Genomic DNA, 19483 nt, shown 5'->3' on the forward strand with positions numbered 1-19483 from the left:
CATGTATATCCTTTATGTTCCTTTGTATATATTTTTATATATCTATATGTGCTTGAAACAAACTGTATCAAGAAATTCTACTATACAAGGCTGATAGACGCTGCTCTGTATTTTTGTGTGTATAAACACACGCGTGTACATGTATTGAGGAAGGAGAAGAAAGAGGCAAGGGAAACTGTGCAAATGTCTCAGGTTTTTTTCCACCTGTTGCCTTGATGTGCATGCTGAGCACAGTAAACCAGCCTTGTGTTCTAGAGTTTCTTAATACAATTAGTTTCAAGCATTTTAGCTGTGTTTTATTTATGACATCATTCCATGGAATATGTACTCATCTGAAGGTCTTGCTTGAAAATTATTGATTTTTTAAAAATAAAGCAACTAAATATCTAGTCTGTTTACATTAAGAACAAATGTTGCTGTTCCTTTAGAGCAAAGATCTTATTAGTGTGTCAGCAATTTAATGTATGTAGGCTAGATTGGGCTGCGAAGCTCCTGTTTTGATTGTTGAAAGCTATGTAACCTTAAATCCCTTCTGCATGTCTGATGCAATGCTGGGATTCATAGCAGTGATTAATTCTATAGCTATAAATGCTCATCATCAGCATCCTGAAGTGTTTTCAAAACATATGGTTTTTTTAACAACTTGAACTAAGTGGTGAAATAATGGAAAGCCTATGTGAGACACATTTAGAGCAGTACTTAGTATCTCCTTGAAACTGTACCTGCAGTGAGGGGTTTTGGTCTTTAGTATGGATAGTTATGTCCTTTGAGACATCGTAGCCGGTAATTGGAGCTTCTGTAATGCGTGGAAAGCAGTGAATTGAAGGAAACTAGCTTAGGTCCTAGACATACAGGGGAAGAACCCAACTACAAGCAGTGGGGAAAAGAGCATGAAGTAACACTCAAACGGCTCTGCAGGGTTGGCACAGTGTCCTGTGTGCTAAACCTTCTCCAAGAGTTTTGCATGTACAGCAGCATCTTCACTAATAAGTCAAAGACACAGGTCAGACGCATTGGAAATGGCTGCACATATTCTGCAGAGCTTGTTAGATGAGGCCCAGGGCTGTGACCCTGCAGGTGTACGGCTCTGACCAAAGGTGACCTTGGAAATGGTATAGCAGCCGTTTGGGAGGTCACATAACTACAGGTATCTGTGAATCAGCTAAGTACCTCAAATATGGTTACTTGCTTATTTTCTGAGCAATTAAACTTCTTCGCAAAGAAACAAATGGGAATTAACATTCTGAAAGTAAATATGGTTGTGTTTTAATGTGGAAGAAAACGCTAGAAGTGCAATTTCTTTGTTTCACAGTAGGTTTGTGTGGTTGTCATTACCTTTGAATACTCTGTGAGCATCTAATTGTTCCTGAAAGTTGGTAGGAAATACCTATGAAAAGGATTCATATTGCTGAACTTACTATAGCTGTGCTGTAGTTAAATATGTCTGAGATGGACTGTTTAAGGCTTAAGTTAATAAAGAAGGAAAGGCCCTTTTACAGAATAACTTATATAATTTATTTCAGATATGTATTTAGGAAGAGGATGACTTGTCCCCAGCTGACATGCTTATTTCTCTCCTTTATCTTCAAAGTCAGTCCAGGATAACTAGCTCAGGTGTGGGTACCATGGCTTATAGAAGGCCCTATGTGGTCAGATGAACAGAGTCTTTTTCTCTCAAAGAAGGAAATTCAAAAGGTAGAAAGCTTTTGAATAACACAAGGTGAAAGATGAAATATGAACAGAAAAAGCGGAGCACTTTGGAATGGCTTAAAACAATCTTAATAGTTGTGGAAGAATCCACAACCAAGGGAGATAGCGAAGATAAAATCTCTGAGAATAGAGGTGGAAACTGCTCTTAAAAATATTCTTTCCCTTCCTTCTGCCACCAGAAATCTATAAATAGATGGCTGTCAGCTTTTATTCCATGAATATAAATTAGCAGATAATGAAGCAATATATAAAATTAGTAAGAAAATTACATGGATGGAGGCAGGATAGCTGGACAGTCAGAGAAAGAAAGATTTTTATTAGAAACAAAAGTCACTTTAATGTTGGTGCTCCAGGTAGAAGTCAATAAATTTGCCAGGTATGTGGTTACAAAGCCAGATTTTAGTCAGATACAAAAGTTGATGGTGTTCTTCCCGCTTTAGCAAGCCAGGAGGATGTTTAACAGCAGCTTTTAAGATATGACATAATTTAGAAGATGCAAGTAACTTGTATTGAGGAGTTAGAGAGGAGTAATATGAGAAACGCTGTGGACTGCTATTCTAAAATTAGAGTACTCCAGATTACAGACAGGAACTAAATTGTGCCAGGATTTAACTGAGTAGAGTACACAATTGCTTATAGGCTGTCAGCTTGGTATGGTTTTGGACACAAGTACTGAAAGAGGATTTGCACCAAAGTAGGTGAGCGGAGTAAAGAATACTGGGAAATGGAACTCATCTGCTGTGTCATCTTTTTATTTTATTTTGTATTAAGTCAGGAGGATTAGTAGCCTCATAAAAACACTAACCTTTATGATGTATTTCAGAGTATTGGATTTGGCAATGCAAACATCCTGATGGAAAAAATTGAAATAGTAAAAAGTCTAGAGAAGATGTATCAGAGGGATTAAAAATTGGTGAATGGGATTTAAAACTACTATTATCATTGAAGAATTGTTATTGAGTGGTATGTTTCCCTGGGGTGGAGAGAGGTAGGCATTGATTCTTTATAGAGAAGAGAAGCTTGGTTTATTTTTTTTTGTTGTTTTATCTAGAGAAAACCGGAAGTATTCCTGTTAGCTTGGAAGTGAATTAGATATTGGAAAGGTACAGTGAAGAGGGGCACAGGTCGTACAGTGGCCTACTTGTATCTCTTAGGAAGCAAGCTGGTACCGTTCATCTTGAATGCAACCAAAATGTATATATACACATTTAGAAATCAGAAATTTAGGGTATGTTTATACTTGATTTTTCTGTTTGTGAAAAATACATTGTCTTCTGAAAATCAGGCCTTTAGGATTTATCTCCACACAGTCAGCAAAGAGTGCCAATTTTGTCACAAAATGTAATTGTGCTCTTTTAACTCCTAAAGAGGATCTTCAGGGTCATCTTGTAGCTTGTGTTGGATGGTATTTTTGAAAGAAGTAGAACTTGGCTGTAAAAAAATAACATGTTAAAAGTGTTGTTTGAGAGTTCGGGGAGCTGTCTGGTCTCAGACCTGAAGTAGCTGAACTACAGGTCAGTTTTAACACTTCGGGGTATACCACCACTATGAGTTGAGGGTAGTAGATCAAATTCCTTAGTCAGTCAATCTCTGATTTGTTTTTCTTAAGTGTTGTTCCGGGTCTTCAAAGTAAGCCAAATTCTCTACAACAACAAATGTTTCTACTTCTCCGAGCATACTGAACAAGTAAATAACTCCAGTAAAATCCAAATTCAATCTGACAAGCCAAGATACTGGTGGAAATACTTGCCAAAATGGCCTTGGCAAAAGCTCTTCTCTGTTTTCAGTAGATTTGGAATGAAATCAGACAAGATCTCAGCTCTCTCTCCATGGGAATCTTGTGACTCTCTTAAATATTCTTACTAGTGCGTGAATTTTGTGTAATGAGTATAGTTATAGAAGCACTGGGAGCAGGGTAGTTTCCTTGCACAGAGCATCCCTCATCTTTGAGCTGTGAGAACTGGGTTACATTAGCTACATTAGCAGAATCATTCCGATGCTTGTTAAATAAATGGGAAAGGAGAACCATGTGTGATTGTAAATGTTACAGTGAAGGGACAATGCTTTCTCCAGTGTTTAAAAGTTAGTAGTGGTTCTGTCCAAGTCTGGCCTTGGTGAAGATCTGTAGACAGCACGCAGTCAGGAGGGTTTCTGGGTTAACAGCCAGGAGATTAATGTTCTTCTCTTGGAAAAATATCCCAGAAGGTGGAAGAACCAAATAATAATGGAAAGAAGTCTATGCTAATACCCTCTAGTGTATTTTTTTTTCGTTCAAATTTCCTGTGGTGCTGGTAGTAGCACAAATACATTAGATTAGATGCTATTGTTTCAGTTTTGGCTGTTTGCTAGCAGTCGGGAGCAAGTGGTTTGGGGTGTTCATTAAATTTTCCAGGTGTACATGACAATAAGAACTGTTAGGGGAATGGGAAACAGCATTTTTACACTTCGTTCCAACAGTAAGCAGGTAAAGATAGATGGATAACAGCAAACAGTAGCATTGGGGGCAGGGGATGAATAAATTGCAGTCTAAAGAGAGCAAGAAAACTGCCATGGAATTTGAAGTCTGTCATAGGTCTTGTTTCCTCTCCTGTTTAATTTTTAATTTTGTATTCCTGACCTGACAGTAGAATATTCAGGCTGTGGCAAGATGCTGGTGTGCCCAGTAATGATGCCTAAGATGGATGTTCTGAGCAATTTAAATGCAAAAAATTAGACAGCATCTCCCTCTGGAGGTCTTTAAAGGCATCTCTTGTCTGTGCAGGGAACTTTGTACTTATTTTAGTAAGACTACATCATTAAGTTCCTAAACCTTGGAATTATCCTGGATACTGTAGTCACTTCTACCCCACTGTGTGTGTTCAGTAAAAATGCAATATATGGCAGAACCAGACTGGTCACAGGCTGGATGGGAGAACTAACATGTTCTGTATCAGTGGGTTTTATGCACCCTATAACAGAAAAGGTGATTAAGACAGTTCATGCAGGCAGGTTATATAGAAGACTTTGGCAAAAAGGTTCTAGTCTAATCTTCTGGCAAGTGAATCATGGATCTAGGCAAGAAATTACATGTGGCTTCTTCTTTAGAAGATGGGACCCCAAAGAATTGACTGCAAAGGCCAAATCTCTCACATAGCAACAAAACCCCAATGATGAATAGCCTAAGACTATCCTACAAGTGATAGCTACATTTTTGTCACTTCGCAAAAGAATAAAGGATGCATTCTGTTCATGACTGGTGAAGAACATCTAAGTGTTATACTTCTGCACCAGGTTTCTATGTTCTTTCTGTTATCATAGTTGGTGAAAATTTAGTTGATAGATTCAGTGGGGCCTGGATACCAGTCCTCTGGTCACCTGCCTAAACCTAGTGCCAGTTAGGATCTCTAAACCGTTAGTAAAAATTGCATAATACTAATGGATACAACCTGGGACCTGCAGGGTTTACAACAGAGGCAACTTGAAGTGAGGTGTAATGCCCAGGATGTTTAAACTGACAGCAGATACGTGTCTAGGTACCTGAATTACATCCAAAGTGTCTGTTGTAGTATAAGCTGAATCTTTCTGTAGGCTTTTTGACTGTAGGGGAAGTTTGTGTCTTTATATGGTTTAGATGTCTTACAGATAGTTGAATCCTACCCTAAATGTCTTTGTCTTATTCTTCTCGACTCTGTAAATAGCCAGGCATACCTGTTTGGATGAAACCTTTGTAAGAAGCTCTTGGCAGAATCAGAATTTTGACAGAGAATGTCTAAACAGTGTATTTTTTTATAAGTCTATGCAGTGTTGTTATACATTGTGGTAAAGTGTTGACAGTGTTCAAAGATAATCTGGCATTTCATTCCCAGAGTAGGTCTCATTTCCCTTGAGTAAGTCTCTCAGGATTTAGTATGGCTTTTATTCTTTTTGAAACTATATTGGCCCTCCTGTCTGTTGTCTAATCCACATGGAAGTTTTTCCTCTAGATGTATGTAGAACACGTGGGAGCTTTTGTAAAGTTGCTGATGCTGTGTTTGTCCTCTGCCATCTGACAGCCTAAGAGAGGAAGCTAAGGGGTTTCAATTTCAAGATGGATCAAGTGGAGCATATTGGAAACCTGTAAACAAGGAGTCTGATCTCCTCTCTTTTTCCTTTTAAGTCTGCACCATAGCAACTATCTACACAGAAGGATTTAATGTCTTACAGGAGGAAATCTGTGGAGAATACTTGTTGTTCTTTTTTTCATTTCTATCACAAAGATATGTTATATGAACGTTATCTGGTGCTGTCTTGGAAAGTTAGGTGTTTCATTCCTGGGAGGAACTGACTGCAGATATCAGCGTGGTTAAAAGATCTTATTTTTATGTTATGCTTCCCTCCATGTCAGTATACTGAGTTGAGAGTCCAGTGGTAAAGGACCTGTGAACTCATACTGAAAGATAATGTGCAGGTTTTCTAATATAAGCATTTTTGCTTCTCAATGCGAAGATCTGCCAGTTTTCCATGTAAAGTAAATGGAAGTAAATATGTAGCTTTAGGAAAAGGAGAATGTGTTTCAGTACAGAATTTGAATAATTAAAATTTGAAACCGAACGCATTTTTGCCTTGGGCTTTTTGCAGTTGTTGCTTATGAGGACTGTTACTTTGGAATGATTTGGATCTTTTGTCAGTATTGCTGATTTAAGATTGGTTTAGCCCTTATATTGCCAAGTAGATGTATGTTGAAGTGAAGAGGGGCAACTGTTTCTCGTTAGGACACAGACAAAAAGCTTCAAGCATAAAATAAAGGTATGGAAAGCATCTTCCTTGCAGTAGTGTCAGCTGGACCCAGTTCTAAGCCTGTCTGTCTACTGCCTTTCTGTGGTTATACACGTGGGTTTGGTGTTTTTTCCACTGCCAACTGCCTGTTTGATGTTGGTGAGAGTGTTTGCACAGCGGGGCTGAAGCTTTACATATTCCTGCCTGGGTGCTCACCTTCAGGTGCACGTGGTCTGCCTGGTGTTCAGAAGTGCTTATTGTCTGCGACTTCTCTTCACTAAGTGTACTCGTTCGTTGTAGCTTAAATAGGTTTAAAATGTTTCTAGGCAGGTTATCTGGTACTTTAAGCCCCTCAAACTTCGGGCACTTGCTGTCTGATGTCTTGGGACATGGGTGACAAGACTTGGTTGTATCACTGTCAATGCTTCTCTTGCAGAGGAGCTTTCTAAACCAGTGGCAGACTACACTTGCCGGGTGTATTGGGTTACAAGATAGTGTTATATGCAGATATGCATTCCCCTCCATGAAAGCTGTAGGACAGCCAAATGCTCCTAACGGCACCTGAAAAGTGTCTGCTGTCTGTTTTAGATACTGCTGAAGTGTCTTTGTTCCTAGAGATGCAGTAGGTCCTAATAAAACTGGTACAGTTCAACTTCTAATGTATGAATACAGCATTTTTGCTTTAAAAGTAAGTAATTTTAAACTTTTTGAAGATGTTTCCACAGCTGCATCAAATCTGTTCTGTTGTATGAGGTGAGTGGAAACAGCATGTGCTAAAAACTGCATCATGAACTAAATCTGGGTTGTAACATACATCATATAGTGAGAAATAGTTTGCATTGAATTTTGGTTGCTTACTGAAAAGGACGCCTGAAGGTATAAATCCTCTAATTTTCATTGTAAGGAATAAATAATCTCTCTGATTTCCTTGCATTTTGCCAACATTTTGCCTTACGTTTTCTCCTCTTAGGAGAGAACTGTCAGCTGGTGAAATGAAAGTTTCTTTGAGCCAACCAAAAGGTATCTAATGTACCTTGAATGCAGTAATTCTTGTAGGCTAGCATATTATGTTTTTCTACTATTTGTTTCAGAGCTCATTTTAAATTTCCAGTTACTTTAAACTGAATGAGAGTAAAATATTTGCATTTTAGAAAACAAGGTGTATGCTTTCAAATCCAGTCAGAGAAATGACTATTGTTGCAGTAAATTCTGCTGCAGAAAATTTGTATCAATTCCCTACTTTTCTAAAGAATCTGAAGACACATGATGTAAAACTGAACATCATTTGTTCTTCACTTCCACATTTATAATTTTAGGATGGTGGATTTTGTTGTTTTAAAAATTAAAATGTGAACCTAACTTAACTTTCAGCTTCCTCTTTGGTTCCCATTTTAGCATCTCTTGACATTCCTCTTGTGTTGGTGAGAGGTGTCATGGTGCTGGGCTCTCGAGAACAAAGTTTCCTGCACTAGAATTAACAGCACCAGAACAGATTTTCTGTCATGAAGAAGGGTGTATATGTTACCATGCTTCTTAAATTCAGTTTTTGACCTCTGCTGAGTGGCCAGTGCTGGTGACAGAGTTGTTTCTGATACTCTCCTGCAGTTGCTTCAGTCAGTGCCACTTGTGCAGCCTGATGGGGCTGTGAGCAGGCAAATGTCCGTCGCTGCAACTTTGAAGAGGCCATCTGTGTACCTAGAAACATCAGAATAAAAGGAAGACATTGTGGCTTTTTTAATCTCATTACAATTATATTTAGTGCAGAAGGTAAAATCAGGATGTTGCTGAACTCTCCTGAACATGTTCGTTGTTCAGAAAAGACCCGTAGAATTGCAGCACTGGTCAAAAATATCTCCGGAAAGGAAGTACCCGAGCTGCTTACGTCTCTTTCTTTTCACTTTAATATTTGGCAGGCTTTCGCTTAGCTTGGTCAGGAAATTAATATGGGGTGGTAGTTGGAGAGGTCACTTACATCGAGCAATCTGAAATACTAGCTGGCTGCTCTCATCTTTAGCCAGGAAGGGCACAGCCAGAACTGTAGGCAGTCACTTGATTTTTTTTTTTTTTTTTTTTCCCTATGCTGCTTCTAATATTTCTGAGTATTGTAAGACTTGGGAAAGAAACGGCTTAATTTCTGGCAAATTACTTTTAGTGAGAAGTAGTCCGCTAATTTTTGTAGCAGGGGAGAAGCTCTGGAGGTGAGTGGCATCATTCCAGGTTAACACGATGATTCACAGCCCAGAGCAGGGCAACAGGATGCGATTTAGCAGCCTCCATGGGGGAGGAGGTATGAAAACTTCTAAAAAAATTATTTCCATTGCCAGGCCATTTACTTAGAAAAATTATATGCCAGAACCTGTCTCTGCTCTTATCTTCTGCTGCTGACCCTTGAGCTTCTTCCTGCTTCTTGGATGCAGCCGGGATGTCCACATTTGCTCTGACTGATGCTTCTTTGCCTCCTGCTTCCTAGCAGCCATGTCTGTCACAGTCAGCAGTTGGGTTGTAGGGCTGAATGAGGGAACATGAAAAAACACGATGCATTGTTCTGATTTCAGCTGGGTTAGACTTGATTTTCTTCCTAGTAGTTGTTACAGTGCTGTGTTTTGGATTTAGTTAGAGAATAATGCAAGTAAACAGCAGTGTGTTTAGCTGCTTGCCAGGTTAAACCACGACATGGATTTTTCTCTTATGCCTGCTTGCCTTGTCTTACACATAAGATTTACAAGTTTGATTCATAGGCAAAGTACATGCTGAGAGCAGCTTTCTGCTTTACTCCTGTGTTGGTAACTGAAAGATCAATTACCAGATGGACTGGGTTTCCCAAAAGTTATAATTCTCATGAACTTTGTGAAGCTTAGAGTTTATATTTGTATATCCTACTCTTGGATTATAGTTGCCTGTATTTATTTGTTTAAGTATGGGTACAGTGTGTACTATTTTCATGTACTATTTTTGATCACTGTATTGTTCCACTTCCTTAAAATAAATAAAATAAAAATAGACTAATACTTAGCAGCATGCTAAGTGCTGAAAGGTTGATGCTAATTAAACAGGGTTGTAAAAGTGCATGTATGAAGAAGTGCACGTGGTGCAGAACCTTTCTAAACACTTCAGCTACTCCTGCCTTTAGGCTGCCCAAACTTATAGAAAATATCAAGTATTTCAGTGCATTAAAAAAAAAAAAAAAAAATCCAAAAAATACAACAAAAAAGTGTTCCTCTATTTTATGTTGGCCCTGCTTGGGCCTCTCATTTGTACATGCATAAGTTAGGCAGCGAGAGGAGAGGTAGGGATGGAAATATAGAACTGTTGCTAAATCGGTACCTTTCAGTTCCTTTGTTCAGCATAAGATTTACTTCAACCACAGTAAAATAGATGTGGTTTTTAAAGAAGCCTCCATATAAAATAACTAAAAAAAGTATCAACATTTGACTAATGCTTAATTTACTCCTTTTTCATTAAAAAAAAATAAATAAATTGCTTTTTTTTTTTTTTTAACTTTCAAACTATTTTTGTTCCAAAGTATCTGAAACTCTCCTATCAGTGACATTGCTATTTCTGTAAACACTGTCCCTGGGCTGGCTCCGAGACTGTGTTTGTTCAGAGCGTGAGTTGGGAGACTCCCTTCCAAGGGAGGAAATGGGCCGATGCGCTCAGCTCTCGCTGGAGATTGTTCACATCCACAGGAGCTGGATCCTCTGCAGGAAAACAGAGCTTGGAGCTGTGCCACAGCGTGTCCGTGCTGTTAATGAGTGGGAGAAGCCATGTGCTCATTGCCTGCTTCAGCAGTAATCTGCTAATTCAGGGGAGGAGGGAGAAAACAAAGTGGAGTTTGACAAAATTTAAATGTGATACCTAATCCTGTTAGCACAGGGAGGGAAAAGCTTTGTGTTGAGACGGTGCGGTAAGAGGGGCTATTGAATTTACCTGAAATCTATGCATTGGGAAGAGCCAGATCAAATGGGATCTGGATCCATGCCTTGTTTCAAATACATCGTCTCTGCCAAACAGAAACCTCAGCTGGGTTTCTGTAAAACTGAAGCCCTGCTTGTTTTCATCCCGCAGCAACTGTTGTTTAATACAGATGAGCAACTTGATCTTCTTGGCCTGCTCACATACCATAGTGATGAGCCTCACCAAAAGACTAATAAAGAAGTTTTAAGTTTACTGCCTATTTAGGAGAAAAGAAAGTATGTTCAGGTGAGGTCTGTTACTACTATCTTTATGTTCAAGTGGTGAGTTTTTGATCCTTGTTTCAGTTTCAGGCTTGCTACTTCAAGTAATGCCTATTACTGCTCTCTCTCTCTCTTTTTTTTTTTTTTTTAAATGCTGGTAATTTGGCAGCCTGATCTTAAAATGAGTTGACTGACTGTGTAAGCTGTCAGTCAGGTGTTGGACGTGGCTGCAGCACGTGGTGATGCTGGGCACGGTGGTTTGTGTGAGCTCCCTGGTGGAGTTCGGGATCACTACGGGTGGGTGCACTGGGGCAGGGCAGCACTGGTGGGGCTGATAATTCAGCAACACAAGTTTGTTGCTTAAATCTTTTTCTGTAGGCAGTGTGAAGAGGAGAGGAGGAAGGACTGTGAGGGAGGCTATGGGGTTGGAAATTGCGTTTAAGACAAAATGTAGAGGAAAGCACAAGTGAGGCTTAATAGAAAGTGTAGCGAGGCGGGCAGAGGCTGACATTGTGTTGACTGGAGGTAAAGAAGATGTCTTAAGGGGGGAAAGGATTGTTGTAGACCTCGATAGGCCTAGACCATGCTGTTCAATTCAAGTGAGAGAGGGTAGGCATAAGAGGTTGTAAAGGGGCGACTTCTGGCAGTAGTCTTCTGAATGTGTTACAGTCACAGCAATATTTTTGATTTTCCTTCATTGGAGGACGTTGTGTGAAAGAGAACCTGGAAGAAGAAGAGTCACCGGATGGGACGGAAATGTAAGGATCACTTGAAAGGCCTGCAGTTTAGATTTTATGCGTAACGAATCTGTAGGACTGGGTGTTTGGCTGGTTCTGTGGAGTTGCAAGTATTAATGACGTGTTTGAGTTGGCAGGCTTATTTTTCTTAAAGTGGAGGAGAAATGAAGAAGGATTTCATATGTAACGATGGACAGATTTGGAGTAGAGGCAGTTTTCTGGACCGTGCTCACAAAGGTGGCAATTTTTCTAGAATTGGAATGTAGATCACCCAGAGACTGGATGTCCAGAAGAGCTTCTCAGGATCTCTGCTATAAAAACAAATGGAGGATCTTCTGATAGAGAAGAAAACAAACAAAAAGTAGCTGAATAAGAGAGGTAGGTCTGGACTGTTACAGAGAAGATGACCGACAACTCAAAATGCAAGGGGATGAAATAGTGCAAATATGTTTGGACTTTGGCAAGAACACTGTTAGCTAAGTTAACCTGAAGAAGGCCTAGGGTGGAAATAGAAAAGTGAAACTTGAGGCAACTACTGTGCTTAGAGATTAAATGAAAATCTGGGTAGTAAATAAAGAGGTGAGGAGATTGAAGGATCTAAGATGGGGAAAGGAGCAGAAGGATGTAAATTCCCTCATAATGCATACTATTCTGTAAAACTTACTTGTAAATCCTTAAAAAAGGGATGTCATTAAAAACACATGAACCAACAAAACTCTTTTAACATGGTTATAGTAACCATAAGCGTTAAGCAATGCAGGAAGCATTTCCTATTGCTAATTCTTGCTCTGTGAGTTTGGTAGCACTCTTAAACCAGTAGCAGCAAGAAAAATTGACTGTATGAATCCTTTAAGCATTGTGCCCAACCTCATGGTTGTCTACGTAAAAATGACAACAGTTAGGTTGGCAATTTCCCTTTTTTTAAAAGCATCTTTATCTAGAACTTTTTTTCAGTAGAGGAAAAGAGATGCAACCATCATATGCTGCTCGATCATGCAAATACTGTCTTGTAACTATTGAACTGCCAGGCTCTATCAAAGTCTCACAGCTTGGATGCCACTTGCTGCTGTTCATTCAGCAGCAGAGCTGGCTGCCTGGTGGGTGCGGAGGAAAAGGTAGAGGCCAGCAGAACATAGTGTAGGTGATTTAGAGAAAGATGCAAAGCCCTCTTTGATGCTCAAGGGTGAGCTTTTAATTTAAAGATTTTTTGGAAATTAAGTTGTGCTAAATAGCAACTGACTGTAAGCTCCTTTCTATTCAAATTTTGCTGCTGATGTGAAATCATAAGTAACTTTTAAGTACAGCTTTGCAGCTTTGTTCCTGCAGAAGCTGAAATTCTTCTTAAAACTTTTATTTTTTTAGAGGTTACATTTCCTAGGAAAAAGTGGCCAGCTATTCAGTTATTCTGACATACTGTGGAAGTTGGCTGTTGAGTCATGTACTCCTGATGCTAGTAATGTTCTTGAGATTTCCTGAAGGGGGAATGACTGGAATAGTACTTGTCACCTGGGCGTATCAAACTCAGCATGGGCGAGCAGTGTGTGTAAAACAGAGGCACTTGGCTTTGTTTTTGCATGTTTTGAATGTGCAAAAAGTGTGGGGGGAAGGACTTGCTGTCATAGAAACAAGTGTTTACGTGTAGAAAATTTGAGGGAGAGAAGTTAACAGAGGGAAACTATGAGCCTCAAGGGTCTTTGTTACAATTAGAGCCAAGATTCATGAATTAAAAATTCCGGTTTAGAGAGTGCTTATAAATTACCTCTTGTTTTAACCTGACAAAGACTTGCAAGTTACATGGAACGAAATAGGAATTGTGCAAAGGTTTCCTGATGAAACTCAAAAGCAAGGTGAAACATGCTTGTAGGTTTTATATTTAATTAAGCACTTAGTCAGGTTTGCAACAGAACTTGCCGTCTCTCTGGAGTCTGCGATCAGGCTCCTCGGAGAGAAACTCCTGAGACTACATTGCTTGTCTGAATCAGAGGAAGGTTCCGGGGCTTAATTTAGGTACAAAATTAGAGGTACTCTTCCTTCGGACACAATTTTGATACTATGAGGGTTTTCTGTGAAGCAATTTACTTCAGATTCATTTTTTGCGGTTGCTGCTGCTCAATGACTAAGTAGTTTGTACTTCGTCTCCCCTTCAGAATTATAGAAGGTAAATCTTCTAGGATGCTGCCTGCCTCTTTGCTTTTTATTTCTCTTTTACATAGTAATATCCAAGTTGTCCAGCATTTATATTAAGAAAATATAAATGCTCCACAAAAGTCTCTGTGTATCTATATTTTTGCTGCTCTTCCAATTCTACTCACCTTGAGATATGAAACCATGCAAAGGAAATCTAAGAGTGTGGTAGGCTTAAAACTTAAGTTGAAACCTCAGAGCTGTGCTAAAACCACCCTATAAGTCATGACAAGGTGTTTCAGTAAATTTGCTTCCTGGCCATCAGCCTAAAAAGTTCATTTTCTGTTCACAGTTTTTAACATAAAGTTTCCTTTAATTGTTTTATTTTCAAAGTTCTTGACATTGGACTGTAAGAATGTATGTGCACTGAGTTAACTGCATTTGGTAAGAAAATGGAAGAGGTTTTTTTAAGGTCATGCAATAAGCCAGTATTATGACCATAAACCTGGTTTCTTATATTACTCTTGTTCCTAAGAAATGAATTTAAACCAAAGTTCTCCTAATGTAAAATTGCATAGGTCACTGTATGTCTATTGCTTTGCTTTGCTTTACCTGCATATTTTCCACAAAATAACAGTCAAGATGTCACCAACATCCGGGGTTTCTGTGCTAAGCAAAAATGACATTAGATAGATTTCTTAATCACTTCATAATTCTTTTATTCGTTTCTACAAATTCAGGTGTTCTCTTAATACCTGTTTTTGTTTCAGAGTGAGACTTGTAGATCGTGGTAACACAAAAAGTTCAATCTATAAGCTAGCAAAGCTGGAAATTCATGCTAAAATTAAATAACATAGGTTATGTTTGGGATAGGGAGTGGTTTCATGTGTTAATGTTTTTAATCTCTTCACTAATGGTCTAAAATAAGTCCTACCCTTTCTTTAAGTCGCCTGTGAAAATTTTCTAGTTAGTAGCTTTAGTAGCAAAGAACATGGAGCCCCAGACACATTTTGTCCGATGTCTGTCTTGCTTGAGACTAATTTGTACCATTAAGAAGTTGTAAATTTTGAGATTTATTTGCATGAACAAATGAGATAAATGCTACTGTTAGAATATTCTGAGTAAAATCACATCAGCCGGAGATGATCCGCAGACATTTACCTTACAAGTCTTGTCAAAGCTCAGAGAGACAGGGAGAAGGTGGCGGGAGCCTCTGGTGTAGCACAAGGACAATCATGTTAACGCTTGTTTTGCAGGAAAGCTTTATTTAGCTTAGCAACCTCATTGCTAAATATTCCCCAACGCTTTGCAACATAATCTAAAGAGACTAAAGCTATTTACGAACATGGGGCAAAGACGCTTGCCATAGCAAGAGAGTTGGGTGAGCATGAGGGAGAAGGGCATTGAACCTTAATTAGAGATTATTTAATATCAAGCTGGTTCTTGATGTCGTGCAGCAGTAGAAACTGATGCCTGTTCTTACAGCTTTGTATTTCAATTTTTGCACGTTGATGAATGAGGTCATATGGCAGGTCTCGAGCTGCTTCTCCCAGTGAAAGTGAGACTTTGTGTTTTGTGTGACTCCTTCCATTCAGGGCTGTCGGCAGGGCTGGATTTGTGTACCCGGACAGCTGCGGAGGCATTAAACGAATATCTTTACAATCTGGAGTGCTGGGTTGAGCTAGCAGTTCTTTGGGCTGTACTGACATCTGGTGGCAGTTTATATATTTATATAGAATTTGAAACGCTTTTCATTCAAACATGGGGCAATTACTTATCTACAGTCTACTTGCTTTTGCATTGTGGACTGTTCCACTCTGTTTTGTGGCTTTTGTTTGGTGGCTGTTCTCCCACTATCTTGCTTCTGACTCCTAGGAGAAAAAAAATTAAAAGGTTTAAAACTGCTGAAACTAATGTCTCTTTCAGCTAGTTTAATGATATATTCAGAACTTTCAGATTTTTTTTAATTCTGTGTGTGTCTCATAGCAGGTACATGGAAAAGGAAACGTTTTTATCATGTTTTTTCCCTCCCTTCAAAGTGCTGCAAGGTGACTGTTTCATGAAGGAAATTAATGGAATAGTTTTCTCAGAAGGCAAAGGCACATATAGTTGCTAAAGGAGAGCCCTGAGATCCACCTCCATTTTTAGGTCTTTACCCTCAGACAGAGACCCTGTGGTTCATCCTTACATACCCACATGTATAGAATCATAGAATCATTTTGGTTAGAAGAGACCCTCAAGATAAATGCATGTATCCAAAAATGTAACACAGAATGATCAGGACAGGAAAAATCATAAAATTCATTTGCATTGGCTTGAAGTAATCTTACAAATGTGTCAGGGGGGTTTGGAGAAAGTTGATAATGAATTGTTGTTACCATGACCAGAACATGTTCACTGAAACTGTGTGGCCTTGCAGGAGCAGGCAAGTGAGAAGAAAATCTTGGCAATTTTTGATGGAAATGCTGCTTCGTGTAGTAGGAAAACAGCAGAAGTGAGTGATTTGTGGTCTTCACAGCTACCACCTAAGGATGGAGACATATGATAGGAGCTCCACCAGGCTCTAGCTAAGTTCTAAGGATGCCTGCCACTTTGCCTGCTCCTTCCCAAGTCCAAATCTCAATTCCTGCTTCAAAATGACACAGCTGTTGTACTTTAGATGTTGCTGGTTGCTTTTTGAGGGGTGGCAGGTCAGTGAAAGAGGTGATTTGGGATATATCTCCAAATGTGAAGACCACACAGCCTTTACTCCAGTATTCTGCCAGGCCAGGAAGGAAGAGTTTGAAATACCTTGAAGTCTTCCCTGGACCTGCTGGTTTTTAAGCTGTATTGAGGAGGGGGATACAGCACATTTGGCCCCTCAGGTGGGGGACTGCAAGTGGATCAGGGCACAGAATCGTAGAATGTCCTCTTTGTAGGCTGATTAGAATCCCCATGTGCATTGTAGGTTAATTTTGAAGGAGGTTTTAGAGACTGTTTTGAACTTTTTTTCATTTGTATAAGAAGGTTTGCTATGTAAATAGTGCCTCATTAGTTTTGCTAATGCCATAATATCCATAATGTTCAATGATACTTTCCCCCCTCTTATTGGTGTGTCTGATGCAGAGGTAGCAGAAAGATAAGCTTTTTCAGAGAGCCATGAGTACATGGAAAGTAGCAGGATGTCAGCTTGTATGACAACACTGTAAAGCTGTTACACCTGACACTATATATAATTTTTTCCCTATTTACAAACCGAGGGTCATTTTTCTTTATTTTCTGGCCATCTACTCTTGGGTGATATAGTTGAGTGGTTCTTGACTGCAACAAATATTCTGCAAAGTGAGCAGTGTATGTTGGCACCCAACGTCTTGTCATCACAAGAAATTAAATACCTAACTTGCTAAAGAGAATAAGTTTTCTTTTCAGTCCTTCCATTTAATGCTTTGTTGTGAGATGAAAGCAAATGAACTAGTGCGGTCTCTTTATCGTGTGACCTGTATTGTCCAATTCAGAATCTGTTGCTTCCAGGTGATGGCAGGGCAGTGCTTCAGTTGGGGTTTGGGGTTGCTGGGTTTTGTTATTGTACTACTTTCTTTTAGCAGCTGCTTCTTTCCTAAGTCTCTGTATTATTCTTTTTACGGTCATATCGCTCGAGTGAAGAACAGTGAAGCTGAGGGAGAGAGAGCAGATTCTAGGGTTAGCTAAATAACTCTTTCACCAACACCTTCCCTCTTGGAGATCTGGGGGAGAAGACTCTTTTTGCAGCAGTTTATCCTCACTGTTGTGATAGCCACATGGTGATCATGCTCTCAGCAAAGCTATCGGTGCAGGTGGTGCCTTCCCTTAATTCCCTCAGCTGCAGAATTTTAGTCCAGCTTTGTGCAGGACTTGTTGGCAAATCGCCAGCTTTGTGTTTTCTCAGGCACCTGTAGAAGGATATGCTTTGCAATGAAAGCTGGTGGGTTTTCTGCTGCTATTGGGGTACCTAGACAAGGAACTGTGCCTAGCAAGTGGTAGGCATCTATTTTGGCAAAAGGATGTGATGTAATTTCCTACCCCTTCCCAAGTATCTCACCTTAGAAGCATCATTCAGACTTAATAAATATTGGCTAAAATAAAACAGTCAGTTCAAATGATTTGGAAGTCAATAGCAAAGCAGTGGAAACATACTGGAACTGGGCTTAATGTAGTTATTTCGTTGGTGTCATGTTCTCCTGTTTCTTGTTTTGAATGTAGGCCCTTCAGATTACTGTGTTGAATATAAATGCATTTCTTAGCAAAAGACTTCCTTAAATTGTTTCAAGTTGTTATAACTATCTGGTGGGAACCGTATCTGAAATATATATACAAAACAGGCTTTTAAAGTCCTAAGTGACTTGTATCATTGAAATGCTGAAGCCAAAGATTGTATAGTAAGTCTCAGAAGTGTTTGGGATTCCGTAAGAGTCTGAGACAATAGTACATTGCTTAGTTTTTATTCTGTTCTGGATTTCTGGATTGTTTTTCCTTCATCTGTTTGAGTTTTTCCTTGTCACTGCATCATTTGCCTTAACAAGTTTTCTTCCTTTGTGTGCTGACAGTATGTTGCCTGGCTCTCATAAATCTTTTAGATATGAGGCCAACAGCTCCCATAGTTCACAGGCTTATTTTGAAAGCAGAATTCTTTGTTGCTATAGAAAAAAAACCAAAAGAGACATTTTGGGTTTTTTCCTGCTACTTACTTTTTAGCAAAAACAATATCCATATTCTCTGAATTTGATAGCTTGGGGTTATTTGCCTTAGGGATGTACTGGATTACTGGGGGTGGGGCAATTTTTTTGTTTTCATTTATTTTCCATTCATTAAACATGGGAAAACTGTTTCAATGTTAGAGAATCTAACATAGGTTAACATTTTCAAAGTCAACTGTCTGATTTTAAGCCCTGAAGTTTTAATTATACAGGGAGAATAAAATAATAGTAAATAGAAGTAAACCAACAGTAATAAGAGATGCGAATCAAGATGGCATCGTGATTGATCACCCCTTAGATGGTCAAAGTAGGATCTGTTAACAATAGAAACATCTGTCTGCAAAAGGTTGAGAGTACTGTGGTAAATTTAATCAGAGACTTCCACAGTATTACTTTTCTGCCTTCTCTTTTAAAAGGTTGAAGTGGCTTCTGCAAATTGTACTTAATCTGGAAAACTTTGAATGAGCAGTATAAGGTCTGTAGCAGCTGTTTGTGTGGCACTTTGAAGCTGGCTCTGCCCTCCGGCAGGGGCTGGGACTGGATGGCTTCCTGAGATGTGTTCACACCTGGATTATTCTGAGATTTACTCCTTCTGCATGTTCTGAGGATGCAGCTCTGTGATTTTCCTTCTGCGCTTTATGTACTTGTTCCTCCTGCTGGATTTGTTGTGGAGCCGATGCCAGGCTGTCCTGTGCCGTGCGGGGTTACCTGGCACTGAGCAGCTGGGTTGCTGGATTAAAGGACAGGGATTTCCCTCTTTCACTGTGTGTGTTAGAGAAATCCAACCCATCGCCCTAGTCGATGTGTAAAATTGGTGGAGTGTTTTAGGAGAAATACATCCTCTGGGCACTGAACTAGGGTAGGTTGTTCAGCTGCCGACCAGAGGGATGATTTCTGTATGACAGGCAACTTTAGAAGGGAAACCCCTTAATTCTTGCAATTTTTGCCTTCTTTGCCCTTGTGGTTTATATTATTTTATAGCGGACTGGAATGTGAAGGTGATCTGGACCTTCAGATTTATTTCAGCTTTTCAGGCTTCTGCAAATCTCCAGGCCTGCTAATGAATGGTGAAGTGGGGCATGCCATTACACAGTCCCCATCTTTCCCTCTCCTGCTGCTGTAGTGCTTTGTCTTGACCAAAGGGATCTGCGTTGAGGATTTTTTGTGACTGGGCTTTTAGATACATGGCCTGATTTTTCAGAGATGAATGAGATGCAGGTAACGGTAGAGGAGAAAATTGTACGGTAACTTGGGTCCAGTTGAAACATACTTCATGCCCAAAGGAAAGCTG

General features: G+C 39.5%; 1 protein-coding gene across 3 annotated transcripts in view; it reads left to right on the forward strand.

The window, feature by feature from the left end:
• Positions 1-19483, forward strand: part of OGFRL1 (opioid growth factor receptor like 1) — a 93362-nt gene that overhangs the window by 15319 nt on the left and 58560 nt on the right. The gene's annotated exons all lie outside the window — the stretch shown is intronic.

This window comes from Streptopelia decaocto (genome assembly GCF_964273445.1).
Source record: "Streptopelia decaocto genome assembly, chromosome: 3".
Classification (NCBI taxonomy): domain Eukaryota; kingdom Metazoa; phylum Chordata; class Aves; order Columbiformes; family Columbidae; genus Streptopelia; species Streptopelia decaocto.